At 42.3% G+C, this 21,007-nt stretch overlaps 1 protein-coding gene across 6 annotated transcripts in view; it reads left to right on the top strand.

Moving 5' to 3' along the window:
- LOC135109518 (uncharacterized) overlaps positions 1–21,007 on the top strand; it is a 79,023-nt gene that overhangs the window by 53,094 nt on the left and 4,922 nt on the right. For 2 of the 6 annotated variants that reach the window (XR_010272710.1, XR_010272709.1), the window contains 2 exons: positions 19,822–19,949; positions 20,335–20,445. The exons of 1 other annotated variant lie outside the window; for it this stretch is intronic. The gene's annotated coding sequence lies outside the window, so the exon portion shown is untranslated. Of the gene's footprint in view, positions 1–7,545; positions 7,934–19,821; positions 19,950–20,334; positions 20,446–21,007 lie in introns of those variants that run through there. 3 more of the 6 variants (XR_010272712.1, XR_010272711.1, XM_064020898.1) reach the window with 2 other exon arrangements.

The following is a 21,007-nucleotide window of genomic DNA, read 5'->3' as shown; positions in this document are numbered from 1 at the left end:
TACGGAGAAAAAAAAGTTATGCAGTTAATTTGTAGTTAGTAAGATTGCGTGTTGTCTTGGTCCTGCCGGGGCTTCTGTCATCAGCGAAGAGTTAGTAAGTTGCGTGCACGTCTTAGTTCTGGTGAAGGAAAGGCACGACATATGAAGTAAAAAGTTTCATACTGTCATTACCGAGGAGTTAGTAAGGCTACGAACATATCTTGGTCCTGGTGAAGTACAGAATGTCGTACTTATTACCAAGGAGTCATTAAAGCTGTATGGACGTCTTGGTTCTGAAGAAGGCGTAATGGAAACACGCGACAAAAGGAGACTGTTTATTGACATGAGGTGGAGGCGGGCGGCACACACCTGCGGGCGGCACACACCGGCGTGCGTGACACACCCGCGGGCGACCTCCAGTCCTCGCTACCAGTCGTCTGGCCGCCTCTATAACAAAGCTCACCGTCGGATCGAGGCGTTTCGAAATACAAGTTTCTTAAGAGACGAGCCTATCGGGAAATACACATACGTAAATACTTTTTCCTCAGTATTTTTTTTGTCCGTAAGCTTAAGATTACATAAAGTGTATAAAATACACGCACACACGCACACACACACACACACACACACACACACACACACACACACACACACACACACACACACACACACACACACACACACACGGTGCAGCGACTCCATAATCTTATAAATAATACAAAACTTATCTCATTATTAATTATCATTTTTCATGAGTTTCCTTCTGTCTGTGTGTCTGTATGTCTCTTTTGTCTGTCTTTTTCATCCTTTGTGTCACTAACTCACTACCTCAGATTATTTTTCTCCAATTTCTGGTAAACGACTTTAAAAATGTTCCTTTCCGTCTTTTGTAAACTTAACTGTAAATGTTGAAAAGAAATGTCGCTATGGAAATAACGAGTCACTTATCACACACACACACACACACACACACACACACACACACACACACACACACACACACACACCTCCGTTTCTAGATAACAGTGGAGGCGGAAACATGTATCCGACACGTGCCACAGGTGTTGTATTGTTATTACCCTTTGTAAGTCACGCCAAGTCACCTTCTCACGTCTTCACTTCCTCCCCAGCCATGCAACACGCAACACACCCTTCGTTCCCCTCCCACACCAACACTGGTCTCCGCACTAAGAAACACTCATCATCCAGCGCCAAGGGTTTTTTTTTTTTTTTTTTTTACATTGAGACATTTTCAGAGTAATGTTTCTTTTTTTTTTTGTCATGTCTTCCTCTCTTTTCCTTTATTACTTTTCTTAGCAATGATTTTTTTTTTGTTCTTAAGAAAGACTTAATTTTCCAGCTACATTGTTTTTTCTCCCTCTTCTTATTTTCTTTTTTTTTTGTAAGCATCATGTTTTCACTTCACTATAAAGTTTTATTTTTGTTACTTTAAATTATCTTTATTATTTTTTGTCATTTTTTGTGTAATGTGGTGTAAAATTTCCTTTTTTTTTCTGGAGTTTTCCTAATTTTTTTGCTTCTTTTTCGCGAGTGAGGTAATTTTTTCATCACATTTTTATTATTTTTCTGAAGTAATGCCTTTCTACATAACACTTTTTTTCTTCCATTCCTAAACTATGTTTTCCAAACATGTTTTAATGTTTTATATATATATATATATATATATATATATATATATATATATATATATATATATATATATATATATATATATATATATATATATATATATATATATATATATATATATATATATATATATATAATTTCCTTCTATAAGCAACATTTTTTTTTTTTTTCGCTCTCGTAAGAAGACGCTACCAGATTGTAAAAGTAACACATCGTTTTTTATCTTCCTTTCCTGAAATCCCAGAGTAATGAAGCTTGTCCTGTGCAAGTCACGCCACACACACTCAGCTCCTTAGGATAACACTCTTACACTCTCCCAGTAGCACTTAGCGATCACACATTATTTCACTGTTATTTTACTCCTTGCCTCTTACTTAATATATATCGTCTTTCTCTTATACATCTTCTACAAGTCAACATATTTACTTTTATGTTTATTACACTTCACTTTAATTTTTCACTTACATTAATCTGATGAAATATTCCCGAGTGTATTTATCTGTCCATCACATTTACAGTTAGAAAGACTTCATGTTACTTAACGTGTCTTGCTTATTTTCCGTGTATTTTTCTGTGCAAACATTACTGTCCTAGGTTTATCTGTTTGTCTGTCACGTTTACTGTTAAAAAGTCGTCTTATTAATTAGCGTACCTTGATTACCTTCCGTGTATTTTTCAGTAAATGTTACTCGTTGTTTCATGTATACTGTCCATTACATTTAGTGGCAGTAAGTCAGTACATTAATTGTCTGTCAGTCACATTTGTTCTCCGCTCGTCTATGTTGTTTTACCTGTCACCACATTAATGGATTGAGCGCCGTCGGGTCACACAGTATTCCACCTTTAATAAAACACAAATTACGCCAGTTTGGCACAGTATTGCCCTCCACCTCAAGACAACACACTTGCTCATTAATCCCAGTCCTGGCAACACTGCAAAACCACACACTCCAACAGGACCTGGCCTGCAACACAAACTCACACTTTTAACAATGGCTTTACTGTAACACTGCAACTTTATGGCTTTCTACACTTAAGGAATTACATGGCATTGCAACACTATGCCTTTTCATTGAACACACTCCAACACTCTGCAACACACGATCGTAATATCGATCTTACTTTTGCAACACAAAAAAAATTACACTTTTAACAAATTCATATATAACTTACAATTTTGGGAGTATTTTTCAGCACTAGTCTCCTTCCTGAAAACACACAACATTGCCTGCAACACATATTCTTAACATTGATCTCACTTCTGCAACATTCTAAATATAACATTTTTTCTCAATAAATCCATGCACAGCTTACAATTTTGGCAACCCTCCAACAAAACTCTCCGACATTCCTTACAACACACTCTCTTAACATTCATTTATTCTTTGCAACACAACAAATTTACATTTTTTTTTCTTAACAAGCCCATCCATACATTAATTACGGACAATTTTGGCAACTTTCCAGCAACAAACCTTCGCCTGACAAAACACTACAACACTCCTATTAACACAATCTTTCTTAACATTGATCTTATCTTTATCTTAATCTCCCCGACAATAAGTCACACACACACACACACACACACACACACACACACACGCAGCTCAATCCTCTTCTAGCAAGACGTGCCGAGGCTGGGCGCGCAGTTTAAGTCTCTGAGGTGTATGACCGCGTCGCCTCTGTATTATAACTCAGTTCAAGGTGGGCTTCAGTCTTACATTAGAAATTATTCCCGTCCATTATAAAGTGAGACGAGACCCAGCTATGCACGAGCCGTCAATAACGCGACCTTCACTTCCTTTACTTCCCTCCTTCCTTCCTTCCCTTGCTCCGTGGTCTGCCTCACATATCACCTCTTTTTCATTCCCGCACATCACCTATCTCTCTCTCTCTCTCTCTCTCTCTCTCTCTCTCTCTCTCTCTCTCTCTCTCTCTCTCTCTCTCATATTTACCTGACTAACTCTCTTAACTTAATGAATTGATGGCGTATTGTATTTTCGTCATACTAGAATTCATTAGTCTTCATTTTGTGTTGCTTCGATAAAGAGAATGTACTAAGTAAAGGTTAATCTGTCACGCTCTTTTGTATTTGTGTGCTTTGTTTAGTTTTCATAATGATGCAAGGTAAGCTTTATATATTTTGATCAGAAATGCTTATCAATCTGCAGTCAGTCTAATCTAATGATTAGTGATCAAGTTGTCAGTCTGATTTAATGTAATCGTGGAGGTGACAAACACCCCACCCAATGTTTGCGTCAATCAAGCTGTGAATTTGTGACTAATCTGATCTAATTTTGCAGGTGAAATTCTCAGTCTGTGTCGATCTACAGTCAATGTAATCAAATGGTACCAGAATGTCACTACATGCATTGCCCTTCAAAACACACCCTTCTCTTTCCTTCTCTTTCCCCCTATTAACTAGAATTTATGTATAGTTTTCTTTATATATTTATTTTGAAACTGGTAATTTCCACTAATGTCCTTTCTATCTTTTGCGTGGTTGTTGTCATTATAGTGTCACGCTGCCTTCTGAGTGACCAAGAGAACTTATTTCAAAGCAATTCCACTACATACAAGAGGCTCTAGTTGAAGCTACAAGGGTTTTTAAGGCTATTTTTACGCTTTTAGTGACAGATTGACATGGTACCTACATTAATAACAGGAGAAACAGTCTTGAGAAGCCGGCTAAGCATCTCTGTGACCTTTTAGACGTGGTAAGTGAGCGAAGACTTTCTGAGTACGAGGCCAAGTTGACTCTTTTCACGCGGAAGACGATCGTGAGTGTCCTTAGTCGCCAGAGTGAGACCAGAGACCCAGCGCTCGATGTTGCCTATTCGTTTTGTCTCTGCTTCCGACACACTAATTACATTCATCACCACAATAATTCGTTCCCTTCCGCAGCAGATTAAAGCCGCGGGGATAAACAGTGCTGGTTCGGGTCTCTCTCTCTCTCTCTCTCTCTCTCTCTCTCTCTCTCTCTCTCTCTCTCTCTCTCTCTCTCTCTCTCTCTCTCTCTCTCTCTCTCTCTCTCTCTCATATGTCATACCGTATAGTTCTGTCCTTATTATTTATGTATGGGCCTACTCCTTACACTAATGAACAGTGTGTGTGTGTGTGTGTGTGTGTGTGTGTGGTTCAGTTTGACTTGGCTTGGCTTAGGTAGGGTTAGGGTACATTAAGTTCTCTCAGGTTAGGTTTCGTTGCGTTTGGTTGAGTTTGGTTGGTTTGGTTAAGTTAGATTAGGTTTCGTTGGGGTTAGGTTTGGTTAGGTTTGGTCAAGTTGAGTGAGACTAGGTTAGGTTGGTGTGGGTTTGATTCGGTCAAGTTAGGTTAGCCTAGATTTGATTTTCTTTTTTCTTTTTTTTTAGTTTAGTTTGGCTAGGGTAGGTTAGATTAGGTTAGGTCAGGTCCAAGAATCACTGGAAAGCAACAGTGTCTCGTGTAAACCTGTGTACACATTATCACTCTTTATAAAACTAAATAAGTAGATCAACATAAGACGCGGAGCATCACGCGATGGGAGCCACGTATGAGGGAGAGAGTCAGCATGGTAATGTGGCGGGAGTCTTAAGTAGGGTTATATCTATACAGTTAGCAAATTCGGCGGAGCGTTATCTATGTAATACCAACACGGGATGATTAATGGTACGGGGAGGGGGGGGGGGATGGAGGACGTAATGGCAGGTAAGCCGTGAGGGAAGAGAGGCGCATGTGCAAGGAACACTATATCTAAGTCAGGGTATCGGTGTCTTATCTACACTACTTTTAGCTCGCTGTTGTGGAAGCTGTTGTTTTTGTTATTATTATAATATATTTGTGCGAAAACCGGAGTCCTTCTTTAGCAGGCACCGTCTTGCCCCTGATAGAGCAGGAGACCCGGACGTCAAAAAATATAGTAATAATAACAACAACAACAATAATAATAATAATAATAATAATAATAATAATAATAATAATAATAATAATAACAACAACAACAATAGGTAAATTAAATGTAACAGTAAAGGGGATACAAGAAACGATATCATCAGGGAAATTTGAAAGTCAGGTTAAATAAGGTTAAAAAATGAAATATGTAGAGAACAGTATATATCAGAGATAACAGAGAGAGAGAGAGAGAGAGAGACTAAAGTATATATTTGCGGCTTCACTGGTTTGCATGACGAGTTTCTTCCCAGGTGAACATAGACTGCGGCGTGACAGCAAGTAAACATGATCTATCTCTTCTCTGCTTGGTATTCGAACCCGTGATCTCTTGGAACCGGGTAATTGGTGTGAACTGAACACGCTGTTCCTTTTACCATCAAACTGGAATTTTTCAAGCACAGCATATATACAAATGTTACTGTAAAACTATATTTCTCTTCAAATGTCTTCCCGCACACAATGTTTTCAGCTTTGCGTGATGCCGTAAAACAGGAACTGCCTTTCCCTTCTGTTTTTCTCCTCTCTGCTACCCTTTCACCTTCCCTCGAACCCTTCCGTCCCTTCCCAATCAGTGCCACCAAATACGTGATGGCTTCAGTCTGCCCAAATGCCTCCACACACAACCAGACCTCACCAACCACCAGTACTCACTCTAGTGCATAAGACCATATAGGGAACTGCACGAAGTCTGCCTGTAGATTTATCAGTGGCTGTCTCTGTATAAAACATGTTTGTCTATATCCACCTCGCATTACTACCCATAAATCTCTTTAACCAACAGCTCCCGCACTCACTTTAACAACTGTACACTTTTGTCGCCTTGTTCAGTCGACTCACAACCTTGCCCGGTGCGTAAGCTTTTAATTTAGTGCTGGGAACCTTGAGTGTGCGAGTATATTCAGTCTTACCTCAGGCTGACGTCAAATTAATGAAAGGAGAGGGACGCGCGTGAGAATGGAGGCAGGAATGTCGCGTGCTGAAGTGTCCACTGTGAACACAACTTGCATGTATCGTGGTTGTAATTCACGTTGATAAACCCGCGCGTTCAGTACGACCATAGGGGATTAGGACACGTGCTGCGTCTTGCAAGATGTAGTACGTATGAATATCCGATATGGTACGTAAGAGTGTGCATACTGTGTGTTGTTATGCTTCATGGAGACGATCAATAACCTCACAGCCTTCGCCTTAACTACGCTACGTTTCTTACTTTGGAGAGAGCAGATTATTACAAACAGGAGTCTGAGGGTCAATAGATCTACTGCTGCTTGTTCTTCCTTTCTGTTCATGTGCACATCGGTTGCAAAAGAATTTCTGAATTAATACGATGATTTATGTTCATGTGCTCTGTTTTGTATAGCTGTTAGCATTATCATCATCGTCATCATTTCCTTCTTGTTCTTGTCATTGTTGTTGTTATTGTTGTTGTTGTTGTTGTTGTTGTTGTTGTTGTTGTTGTTGTCGTTGTCGTCGTCGTCGTCATTGTAGTTCTTCTTCTTCTTCTTCTTCTTCATTATATTATTTTCTCCGTTGAAACCACTCCTGTACCGCGGCGACACACACACACACACACACACACACACACATGCGCTAATTCACCGTAATATTGTGAGGGTAAGCGCGGCCATTGTACGCGGGAGTGCTAAGAGCAAAGTGCAGTGGTGACGTTAATACCAGTCACATTACCTTCCATCGCGCAGCCTTGTGGTAACCCTCCTTCTTGCGCCATTTCTATCTCATCGCCAGTTCGCGGAGTACAAACGCAATGCACGCACAAGAAAACACCGCGGCAGAACAAACAGTACAGATTCTCTAGCCTTTGTTGTGCTGTTTGTGTTGAATTGCACTATATTGAACTAACACATGTAGGATAGTGAAGGAAAAGGCTACTTCCGCCACGCCGATCCTTCCAATTAGGACAGGATAATGCTCTGCCTGTCTGCCTCCCTGTCTTTCTTGCTGCCAGTCTTTCTCCTCCTGCTGCAGTGACTGGCTGACGGGCAGTGCAGGCTGGTAGGCCACGCGGCGCCGAGGATACGTGGCCTGCATAGGAGCCGTTCATCTGATGCAATATCTGGGATAAACTCGTGTATAAGAAGGAGATTTGCTCTTACACATATTTCGTTGAAAGTGATGAGCAATGCAGCGCTCGTTCTTTTCTGTTATGTATTCTGTCGACACCTTGATATTTTATGGCAGTAGTTTCTATTCTGGCGGTGATGTATGTTTTGGGATTAGTATGTAAATTTTGAGGGGATAATGATGAGGAACCAGAAAAAATGCACAACCGTCTTTATCGTCTTGTTACTTGACCTTCCTTAGAACAGCGTGTTCACAAGTGTTACTTCATCCTCTTTAGGACAACCTGCAGTGCATTATGGAAGTGGGGTCGCGTCAGGTGTCGGGGAGGTGAACAGCTTTCCACGCCTCTTGCTTATCAATAGGTGCTAAAGTCCATTTGTCTTCTTTTCTTATTATTATTTTTAATTTCTTAATAAACACTCGGAATGACATGGAAGACCAGCCACCTTAGTTTCTGAGTTGCCCTCTTTGAATCTATATAATCCAAATCTAGCTTGGGTAATACGATTTAAAATAAGCTAAATTAAACTGTCATACCAAACTAACCTAAGTTATCTAATCTAGGTTAAGATAACTAAGCTAAAACAATGTAATCTAACCTAGCTCATCTTAACACAATCCACCCGGAATATAACTAAGGTGGCTAAACTTTGTCACTCTGCACCAGTCTCTCTACTCAAAGACATGTACAACACCTCCAGGCATCTCCTTACTGGTTCACGAGAAAATCTCCTTCACTGCTTTTCGCTGCTCCATTCACAAGTGGCTTATTTTCTCATATTTTAGCATATTCAGTTTAAACCATTTAACATCTTTGCCATCTCTTCAAGTTCAAGTAAATGATAGGTTAGGTCATTGTAGGTTATATTGAAATGGTATGTCCACATCTGTTGTGTATGAGAACATAAGAGTAAAAGAATATCAGGGAAGTTGCGAGAAGCAATCAGGCCTACACATGGCGGTCCCTGTATGAAACACATCTGCCTATTTCCATTTATCATCTCCATCCATAAATTTGTCTGATCTTTTAAAGCTCTCTAATGATTCAGCACTAACAATCTGATTATTGAGTCCATTCCATTCATCTACCACTCTAGATGAATATTTGATCTTTTTTTTTTTTTTTTTTTTTTTTTTTTATGTAGGAAGGATACTGGCCAAGGGCAACAAAAATCTAATAAAAAAAATGCCCACTGAAATGCCAGTCCCTAAAAGGGTCAAAGCAGTGGTCAAAAATTGGTGGATAAGTGTCTTGAAACCTCCCTCTTGAAGGAATTCAAGTCATAGGAAGGTGGAAATACAGAAGCAGGCAAGGAGTTCCAGAGTTTACCAGAGAAAGGGATGAATGATTGAGAATACTGGTTAACTCTTGCGTTAGAGAGGTGGACAGAATAGGAGTGAGAGAAAGAAGAAAGTCTTGTGCAGCGAGGCCGCGGAAGGAGTGGAGGCATGCAGTTAGCAAGATCAGAAGAGCAGTTAGCATGAAAATAGCGGTAGAAGACAGCAAGAGATGCAACATTGCGGCGGTGAGAGAGAGGCTGAAGACAGTCAGTTAGAGGAGAGGAGTTGATGAGACGAAAAGCTTTTGATTCCACCCTGTCTAGAACAGCAGTATGAGTGGAACCCCCCCAGACATGTGAAGCATACTCCATACATGGACGGATAAGGCCCTTGTACAGAGTTAGCAGCTGGGGGGGTGAGAAAAACTGGCGGAGACGTCTCAGAACACCTAACTTCATAGAAGCCGTTTTAGCTAGAGATGAGATGTGAAGTTTCCAGTTCAGATTATAAGTAAAGGACAGACCGAGGATGTTCAGTGTAGAAGAGGGGGACAGTTGAGTGTCATTGAAGAAGAGGGGATAGTTGTCTGGAAGATTGTGTCGAGTTGATAGATGGAGGAATTGAGTTTTTGAGGCATTGAACAATACCAAGTTTGCTCTGCCCCAATCAGAAATTTTAGAAAGATCAGAAGTCAGGCGTTCTGTGGCTTCCCTGCGTGATATGTTTACCTCCTGAAGGGTTGGACGTCTATGAAAAGACGTGGAAAAGTGCAGGGTGGTATCATCAGCATAGGAGTGGATAGGACAAGAAGTTTGGTTTAGAAGATCATTAATGAATAATAAGAAGAGAGTGGGTGACAGGACAGAACCCTGAGGAACACCACAGTTAATAGATTTAGGAGAAGAACAATGACCGTCTACCACAGCAGCAATAGAACGGTCAGAAAGGAAACTTGAGATGAAGTTACAGAGAGAAGGATAGAAACCGTAGGAGGGTAGTTTGGAAATCAAAGCTTTGTGCCAGACTCTATCAAAGGCTTTTGATATGTCCAAGGCAACAGCAAAAGTTTCACCAAAGTCTCTAAAAGAGGATGACCAAGACTCAGTAAGGAAAGCCAGAAGATCACCAGTAGAGCGTCCTTGACGGAACCCATACTGGCGATCAGATAGAAGGTTGTGAAGTGATAGATGTTTAAGAATCTTCCTGTTGAGGATAGATTCAAAAACTTTAGATAAGCAGGAAATTAAAGCAATAGGACGGTAGTTTGAGGGATTAGAGCGGTCACCCTTTTTAGGAACAGGTTGAATGTAGGCAAACTTCCAGCAAGAAGGAAAGGTAGATGTTGACAGACAGAGCTGAAAGAGTTTGACTAGGCAAGGTGCAAGCACGGAGGCACAGTTTCGGAGAACAATAGGAGGGACCCCATCAGGTCCATAAGCCTTCTGAGGGTTTAGGCCAGCGAGGGCATGGAAAACATCATTACGAAGAATTTTAATACGAGGCATGAAGTAGTCAGAGGGTGGAGGAGAGGGAGGAACAAGCCCAGAATCATCCAAGGTAGAGTTTTTACCAAAGGTTTGAGCAAAGAGTTCAGCTTTAGAAATAGATGTGATAGCAGTGGTGCCATCTGGTTGAAGTAGAGGAGGGAAAGAAGAAGAAGCAAAGTTATTGGAGATATTTTTGGCTAGATGCCAGAAATCACGAGGGGAGTTAGATCTTGAAAGGTTTTGACATTTTCTGTTAATGAAGGAGTTTTTGGCTAGTTGGAGAACAGACTTGGCATGGTTCCGGGCAGAAATATAAAGTGCATGAGATTCTGGTGAAGGAAGGCTTAAGTACCTTTTGTGGGCCACCTCTCTATCATGTATAGCACGAGAACAAGCTGTGTTAAACCAAGGTTTAGAAGGTTTAGGACGAGAAAAAGAGTGAGGAATGTACGCCTCCATGCCAGACACTATCACCTCTGTTATGCGCTCAGCACACAAAGACGGGTCTCTGACACGGAAGCAGTAGTCATTCCAAGGAAAATCAGCAAAATACCGCCTCAGGTCCCCCCAACTAGCAGAGGCAAAACGCCAGAGGCACCTTCGCTTAGGGGGATCCTGAGGAGGGATTGGAGTGATAGGACAAGATAAAGATATGAGATTGTGATCGGAGGAGCCCAACGGAGAAGAAAGGGTGACAGCATAAGCAGAAGGATTAGAGGTCAGGAAAAGGTCAAGAATGTTGGGCGTATCTCCAAGACGGTCAGGAATACGAGTAGGGTGTTGCACCAATTGCTCTAGGTCATGGAGGATAGCAAAGTTGTAGGCTAGTTCACCAGGATGGTCAGTGAAGGGAGAGGAAAGCCAAAGCTGGTGGTGAACATTGAAGTCTCCAAGAATGGAGATCTCTGCAAAAGGGAAGAGGGTCAGAATGTGCTCCACTTTGGAAGTTAAGTAGTCAAAGAATTTCTTATAGTCAGAGGAGTTAGGAGAGAGGTATACAGCACAGATAAATTTAGTATGAGAATGACTCTGTAGTCGAAGCCAGATGGTGGAAAACTCGGAAGATTCAAGAGCGTGGGCACGAGAGCAGGTTAAGTCATTGCGCACATAAACGCAGCATCCAGCTTTGGATCGAAAATGAGGATAGAGAAAGTAGGAGGGAACAGAAAAGGGGCTATTGTCAGTTGCCTCAGACACCTGAGTTTCAGTGAGGAAAAGAAGATGAGGTTTAGAAGAGGAGAGGTGGTGTTCTACAGATTGAAAATTAGATCTTAGACCGCGAATGTTGCAGAAGTTAATGAAGAAAAAGTTGAGGGGGGTGTCAAGACACTTACGGTCGTCGACGGAAAGGCAGTCCGACCTGGGGACATTTATGGTCCCCTCCCCAGATGGGGACTCCGAGGCTGGTGTAGGAGTCGCCATGATTTTAAAATTTTTTGAGTGAAGGGTGTGTGTGTTATTAGGTGCTTGTAGTTTTGTGTGGAGGAAGAGAGTTGTCTTTAGAGGGCAGGCTGTGACTACCCCCTTGTGTTGTGAGACACAAAGGGAAACGTTCAGCGAGGTCACAGCTGGGTTTAATGATAAGTTCACAGCACCCCCTGAACAGTGCTTTAGACCTCACTGGGAGTAATTATCGTTTCGGCAGGTGTCTACTGCCTCCTCCTGATCTGGAGACACACCAATGATATCTAAAGGAGTGACAGAGCATTTCAGACTTTCTACCGCTTGTAGTTTGACACTTTCCACAGTTAAATCATGAAGGGTTACTGAAATGAAGTAACAAGTGCCTGTCATTACCAGTCAAAGAGTTAATTATGATCGACCACGTAGACAACGTCGAATCCAACAGCAGGGAGAAAATTATGTTGAATTGCTTGTAATATTTTGTGGTCCTTAATTACTGTTGACATTCCAGGGAGGGGGCAGGACAGCACACCGCGTGAGTGGCGAGGGACTGTTGCCCCACGTTCCGTCCATTCCTATTCACGTTGCCCCATCCCTGTCCTATTACATGAGTGTTGGTCTCCATGTCTCTGGTGAAGATGTATCCGGGGAAGAGAAGGAAGAGGGAGAGGTTACTGATTACTTCCATACGGTGTCCACTTAATAATATGAAGACCACCATATACCCAGTGTCTGGTGTGCAGCGAAAGGCGGTTTGCCAGGAGTATTAGTTAAGGAAGAAGAAGAAGAGGTACTACTACTGTCTGGTGCTGCCACTCTCCTGCTTCCATCTGTCCTTTCCTGCTTATCTCCTGCCTCGTCTCCATTTCAGACTAACCCTACCTTACCCTGCCTCACCTTTCCAACACCCCCACCATTTCTGCGTCACTCTGCCCTGTACTGTCTCACTCCTGCGTCACCTCTGCTTAAACTCCTTCCTCACTCATGTTTCATTGCTGGTTCATGCATGTCTCATTTCTGATTCATTACTCTCTCTCTCTCTCTCTCTCTCTCTCTCTCTCTCATATATATATATATATATATATATATATATATATATATATATATATATATATATATATATATATATATATATATATATATATATATATATATATATATATATATATATATATATATATATATATATATATATATATATATATATATATATATATATATATATATATATATATATATATATATATATATATATGTATATATACTGTATATATATATATATATATATATATATATGAACATCTGAAAGATTTGAGTTTGTGTATCGCAATTTATAATCTCTGAGTGCCTCCCGCCGAGATAGTAATTTTTTGTTTTTTTTTCTAATTGTCACAGATAAAGTGACCTGAATGCACAGCTCTGGAAACACACACACACACACACACACACACACACACACACACACACACACGGATAACTGCTGTACTGGCCTCACGCTTGTGTTTCTGGATTCTCAGTGATAGTTTTTATTTTAAACTTTGCAACACGAGTAGTAATAGCAGCGGCGGCAGCAGCAACAGGAGCCGCCGTTCAACACAGCCAAACAGCACAGCCACAAAGGCAGAGCCACACAGCACACAGCCACTCAATCACACACACACACACACACACACACACACACACACACACACACACACACAGCACAGCACAGCTACACAGCACAGCCACACAACACAAATCCACACAGCACACAACAACACAATACACAACACACAGCACACACCCACACAGCACACAGCCACTCGACCACCCACCCACACACACACACACACACACACACACACACACACACACACACACACACACAACACACCACAGCACAGCACAGCACAGCCACACAACACACAGCCACGCAGCACATAGTCACACAACCACACAGCACACAGCCACACAGCAGTACAACCACACAGCACACAGCCGTGGAATGCACAGATGCTGGTGGACTGATCGCTGAAGTGGTTGTGTCCTCTCGGAAATTCTAGAGAATGTGGCCTCCTGTTTCCAGCTTAGAGATCTCTAAATCCTAGTGCAAATAAGGCTTTGGCAGGAGTTCAGGGCGCCTGCAGGGAAAATAGAATTACCTTGTTATGTATTTGAAGCTGCCATCCAATCAGTGGGGAGCAGGTGGTGAGGGTTTTTGCTCCGCCCACTACTCGCCTCTCGCCTTTGCCACCAGGCCCGAAGCCCCACTCACTGTGTCGTCTTTGGCAGTTTCCCTGGTGTCATGGGTTGGCGCCATGTACCAATCTCCTCCAGTTGTTTCTATCCCTTGCATCTTCCTCAGTGACTCCTGTCCTTTGCAATTCTACCGTAATTCCATCAGGTTAGAGTTTTCTCAATTTTACATCACTTTCGGGGCGGAGGGGGTATAGTCAGCAGTGAGGCTTAAGACGCAAACACTCAGAAATCATAGGGACAAGGCTGCTAATACCTTTGCTCACTGTTCGCAAAACAATTCCACACAGCAGTTTGTGAAATATGTGGAACAGTGAGTTGGTCATAATCAGACAGAACAGGTAATTTATAAAGATTATTGTTTTTTTTTTTTTTTTTTTTTTTTTTACACAGGTTTCTATGTCCTCTTGTTTAGTGTTTTGGTGGTACCGGATGAAGAGGCATAATTTTCTTCCAGCACTGGGGTGAGTCACTCCTTCATAGACACAGGTTCTATTGAGTGTGACACGGAAACTTCTCTGGTCTGTGTTGTAACTTTGCTGTATGATGCAATTTTCTAAGACTGTCAAAGGACCTTCGTTCCTTGATTTTAGTCACTCCTTTAATCTTACACCTCACTCCTAAACCTTCATTCATTTTCTAGTGTGAGAGAGAGAGAGAGAGAGAGAGAGAGAGAGAGAGAGAGAGAGAGAGAGAGAGAGAGAGAGAGAGAGAGAGAGAGAGAGAGTTTTTTTTTATGTAGGAAGGACACTGGCCAAGGGCAACAAAAATCCATTAAAAAAATATGCCCACTGAAATGCCAGTCCCATAAAAGGGTCAAAACAGTGGTCAAAAATTGATGAATAAGTGTCTTGAAACCTCCCTTTTGAAGGAATTCAAGTCATAGGAAGGTGGAAATACAGAAACAGGTAGGGAGTTCTAGAGTTTACCAGAGAAAGGGATGAATGATTGAGAATACTGGTTAACTCTTGCGTTAGAGAGATGGACAGAATAGGGATGAGAGAAAGAAGAAAGTCTTGTGCAGCGAGGCCGCGGAAGGAGGGGAGGCATGCAGTTAGCAAGATCAGAAGAGCAGTTAGCATGAAAATAGCGGTAGAAAACAGCTAGATATGCAACATTGCGGCGGTGAGAGAGAGGCTGAAGACAGTCAGTTAGAGGAGAGGAGTTGATGAGACGAAAAGCTTTTTCTCTCTCTCTCTCTCTCTCTCTCTCTCTCTCTCTCTCTCTCTCTCTCTCTCTCTCTCTCTCTCTCTCTCTCTCTCTCTCTCTACACGACACACAACGGACAATTCCCGCCAAGTGGAGACACATTCATCAACTCATCACCTTCAAGTGTCATCAGGTAACACTGGCGACAGGTGGTGTTTGTGCCCAGAGTATCCTTTCATTTTTGTAACCGTGGCTGAGGAATAGAAGGGTCAGCTGTTGGTACATTACACGTACTACATTCCTGGGCAGTGCACCGTGCGGCACAACACGTAAGCATTATTACTTCGCTCCTACATAAAAGAAAATAAATAAATAAATAAAAAACAGACGAAATGGAACAAAATTTAAAGGAAAAATATACATTGTTCTCCGTTCACAGTACCATCCAGACAGCCTTATCATTCCAGATCACTAGAATACTTCACCGTAGTTTAGTGAAATCATTACATTGCTCACCCACCCACCCGAAAAAAAAAAAAAAACCCGATGTTGAACAAAATTGGTAGAAAAAAAAAAGAATCATTGTATTTTTCCTTCACAATAGCACTCTTATTATTCCAGTCTTATTATTGCCCAGGGGTTTAATGACAGCATGGTGAAATTATTACATTACTCACCCAGGCAGACAAAATGAACAGAATCAAATGAAAAAAAGGAAGCATACATTGTCTATCCTTCACAGTTACCCAGACTTTTTTTTTTTATTTCGTATCACTAGAGTACTTCCCTAAATGTGTGGCGACGTTGTAGTGACCAGTGCCACGCCTTGCAAACGTGTCACTCCTTCCCAGAACAGTTTTGTGTGGCACTAACGAAGCGCGGTGTAACCCAATGGTAGTGTGAAGGCTGCGAGGTGTCTGATGACTTGCCCAAAAATTATTATGTTGATTTATCTTCAGACTCTGGCGGTTGGAGTTTTGATTCAATATACAATCTCTCTCTCTCTCTCTCTCTCTCTCTCTCTCTCTCTCTCTCTCTCTCTCTCTCTCTCTCTCTCTCTCTCTCTCTCTCTCTCTCTCTCTCTCTCTCTCTCTCAGTAGTGTTTAATATCTGCGTTCGTCTCTTTTTTTTATTACAGTGATATTGGTGTTTATTGGCATTTAATTAAACCAAACGTATGCCCGCTTAAAACGAGCTTACACAGAACGACATACTGCTATACAAATAAGCACACACACACACACTGTCACGATCGCCTACTTACCTGCGATCGTACGATACCGGTTATCTCTCCAAGAAAGTGGATGTTACACTGATCCCGGAAAGTTTTAAAGGTTTGGATTTTTAAAGGCTTCGAGTGCCTACCCGACCTATCCGAAATCGTCAGAATTATCTCTTGCTCCACCTTTACCTTGACTCAGCACACCTGGAATTACCTCTAATACCAGATTGTTGTTGGGGGGGGGTAGAAAACACGATTATTCTATGTTACAAGCACATATATTAATACTAATAATAATTCACAAACAACATGAGGTAGTACACGTTACTACATGACGTTCTCGTCACTTCCCACGTCACCAGAACCCGTTTACACCTCCACCAGTCACAGAAATATTTCCCCTCAACCGCAGGAATTTACCCGGACGCCATTTCCGCGTCCCCAGACAATAATTCCCGAATTTCACCTCCTCAAACCTCACAAGAGATTACCATTATCACCAAAGATTACCCATAACACCATAACATCGTCCCCAAAATCACCAATACACCACAACACCAACTTCCAAGGTTAACACCACAACCTCCACTCACAAAATGGCTGCCAGTTTGACCAATGACCCCTTCCAACAGCGTCACCAGCACAACTCAACAACCGAATTTCAGCGGACAAGAGCTCTTGGTACCACAAAAGACTCACTAACCTGATCCTGGATATCAAGGTTATACCGCTACACCACTAATACCTCCACTTTCTTACTCCATCACCAATCCACAACAAAATCCTCCCCTGAGAGACGCCTTCCCTCCACCTTTCCTCACGACCTAAGGCGCTCTGGTTAGCTCCCGTATCCCGAAGGATTCTGATCACCTTCTCTGGACTTCCCTCCACTTTCACTGTGCCCTTACTGGTGAAGTGCTCAAAGCCCTCATCTTTCGACGGCTCCTCTTGTATCTCTGCATTCATATTCTCCACATACTTTATCAGGTCTCTTTGGGCGGCAACTGCTCCCACTGGCTTCGGCCGTCCCTTCGGACACTGGAACTTCCTATGCCCGCTACTTCCACATCCAAGGCACTTAACTGCACCTTCATCCTCACTACCCTTCTGGTAATAGGTAGTGCTCCTGGGCCTACTCCCATAGGGCGCAGACCTCATGTTGTGGTCGGCTGGCGGGGGCATGGTGTAAGTGTGGGGAAAACTATAGTTGTTAGGGCGGGGCTGGTTTGATCTGTGGACTGATGTCGAGCTCATCTGACTGTCATTCTTATATCTCTGATGACCATCATTTCTGCTGGAGAATGGCTTTCTCCCTTCATGGTGTTCATCTCCGTTCAGCCCACGGACCGCACAGTACTTGTCAGCTCTGCGTCCGGCTTCCATCACGTCTTTCACGTCGTGTGATGCGAGCTCACATCTTACACTGAGGGGCATTTGGCTCATAAATTGTTCCATCTGTATAACTCCTTTTACCTCTTCAAGCGTAGTGGCTTCCTCGGCCTTCAGCCACCGGTCCAGTTTAAGGATAACCTCTCGAGCCATCCCGAGATAAGTATCACCTGGGCGTTTTGTCGTCCTGCGGAACCTTTCCCGGTACACATCCGGACATAGAAGGGTTGATCCCAACACCGCTTCCTTTACCACTTCATAATCACGCGCCTCTTGCTCACTCAAATTCACATATACCGCTCGGGCCCTTCCCTCAAATTTAGACTGGACTATTATTGCCCAATCATTTTCATCCCATCCCATCATCTTTGCAGCTTTTTCAAATTGAAAAAAGAAGTTTTCTTCCTCCCCTTCCACAAAGTTAGGCATACTGATGGCCCTTCTCTCTAAATCCCCGTTGCCTTGAGCACCATTTCCTACCCTGGTCCCGTTCACTTTATTTTTACTTTCTGCTCTAATTTTTTCTATCTCAATCTCCTTTTGCATCTGTATTTGCTCCCTCTTTAACTCCATCTCTTGCTGCTTCTGTTCCCTCTTTAACTCCATCTCTTGCTGTTTCTGTTCCTTCTGCATCTGTATTTGAAGTTTCATTAACTCAAATTTTTCACTACTAGAAAGGCCATCTGTTCCACCAAAAGCACCCAGGTTTATCTCACTGACCCCAGCACCTTCCTCTACACTCTCCTCATCATTATCCTCACTTTCACCACCATCATTTTCAAACCAGCTCCTCTCCACAAGAGCATTTTTCAACTCCGCCTGCATTTCCTCCTTTTTCTTGGATTTCAACTCCACTTGAAACCTCTCAGCCACTGAACATAATTCCTCCTTGGTTAGTGTGTACAGATCATGCACACTTCTCGACAGAAGGAACATCTCAACACGTCTAGCAGCCATGATTACAATCACTACACTCCACAAAATATTCACAAAATATTCCTCCAAATATTCACCACAATACATGCACAGTTTTAAAGAAATATTCCACACAGGTAAATTCCTCCCAACAACAATCACCATGTAACACTCGTTACACCCCACAAATGTTCAAAAATCCCGGACAGGCCCCCATATTCTGTCACGATCGCCTACTTACCTGCGATCGTACGATACCGGTTATCTCTCCAAGAAAGTGGATGTTACACTGATCCCGGAAAGTTTTAAAGGTCTGGATTTTTAAAGGCTTCGAGTGCCTACCCGACCTATCCGAAATCGTCAGAATTATCTCTTACTCCACCTTTACCTTGACTCAGCACACCTGGAATTACCTCTAATACCAGATTGTTGTGGGGGGGGTAGAAAACACGATTATTCTATGTTACAAGCACATATATTAATACTAATAATAATTCACAAACAACATGAGGTAGTACACGTTACTACATGACGTTCTCGTCACTTCCCACGTCACCAGAACCCGTTTACACTTCCACCAGTCACAGAAATATTTCCCCTCAACCGCAGGAATTTACCCGGACGCCATTTCCGCGTCCCCAGACAATAATTCCCGAATTTCACCTCCTCAAACCTCACAAGAGATTACCATTATCACCAAAGATTACCCATAACACCATAACATCGTCCCCAAAATCACCAATACACCACAACACACACACACACACGTCGGGGAAGGAGCGTCGTAAGAAACAGCCTCGTAGGAAATTATAATGAAACAGCTTCTTAATGCTTAGCTTCTCTACCGGCGCGCTACTCTCTCTCTCTCTCTCTCTCTCTCTCCCTGTAAAATACTACGTGGCATCATCGAAACGAGGGAGGAGCGGGGGAGGGCACCGAGTCCGAGCGACCTTGAAAACAGCTGAGTGATGATGCCACTTAGCATTTTAAAGGAGTACTTATAATCACCGCAATAATGTTGTCGTGTAATGCTTATTGGTAAATCACATGCTTTTTAATACCATTTGTCTCGTTATAAGATACTGCAATATTCCACAGCCTGCAAAAAATAAGATTAAATAAGTGGCACCTCCGAGGCTGCGACAATGCAGCCGTCTGTTCTTCACGTCAGCTACACGCATACCAGCATACCCACGAGTCCCATACATTTTCAACTCCTCTGACGGGTAAACAAAGCCTTAAAATGCATATGTGTATAGAACATTTCCTACTTAGAATTGCACGTTCCTTCACCTCTTTCAGTATTTGCAGAAACACGCGTTACACCTTTTATACAGTGGACAACAAGCAAAACAACACCTACGTGTTCTGAAACGCTTCATTTGTCTCACCACATTTTTTTTTTTCTTTTCAAATGATGATAGGTTCTGAATAGCCGGGTTTTAAATGCATTTCCCCTGTTAATAATATAGAAATCGTGTTAATCTGTTACTAGAACCATAAAAACATCTTTTGAAAACCTGTGCTACTTCATTTAGAGTCTTATCAGTTTAGTGGAGGTGCGGCGCAGAAGTGTTTCAGAATAGGGATCATTGTCTCGTTTTCCCCCAGCCTGGCGTCCCCGCTCGGCCCCTTCCACGACTCGCAGCGAGAGAGAGAGAGAGAGAGAGAGGTGCGGTGGTCTTGTGGCGGAAGCCTGAAGGAGGCGGTGAAGGAGTGAAGGTAAGAGTTTGGTAATAGGAAGATTGTTAGATTATTATTCAGTGGGTGGAATTAAGGCGTAACCTATGAGATTATGAATGATAAGGATGAATAGGTGAGAATAAGGATGGGTAGGTTTGTCCATGTTTGGTGATTAGATACGCCACGTTAGGTAATGTGATTAGGCTGACCTGATGTAGGTTGACCAGGTGAGGTTGGGTAGGTGTGATTAGGTTAAACAGATGGTGATTGCAACACTGGCAAAGTGACGTAGTTAAGCTTATCAGGTGAGAGATGGGAAGTTATAGAAGTTTAGCAATTTGCGAGGGAATAAGCTGCAAGGGTGATTAGACTGCAGGTGACGTTATTTAATTTGTCAGGTGAGAGAAGTATGCTGATCAGATGGTAAGTTGGTTGCTTGTTTGTCCAGGTGATTGACGTCTGATTAAGCTTACTGAGGTGATAATTAAGGAAGTGAATTTGAGATTATATTATATAAGCACGTAAAATCATGTTGGATTGGTGTGTCTGTGGCTGCTATTTTGTGGTCCTTCTGCTTATTCGCTGTGCTGAGTGGCAGTTG

Source organism: Scylla paramamosain, chromosome 19 (genome assembly GCF_035594125.1).
Source record: "Scylla paramamosain isolate STU-SP2022 chromosome 19, ASM3559412v1, whole genome shotgun sequence".
In the NCBI taxonomy this organism is placed as follows: Eukaryota; Metazoa; Arthropoda; class Malacostraca; order Decapoda; family Portunidae; genus Scylla; species Scylla paramamosain.
The sequence above is the reverse complement of the archived record's forward strand: the minus strand, read 5'-3'. Positions and strand labels throughout refer to the sequence as shown.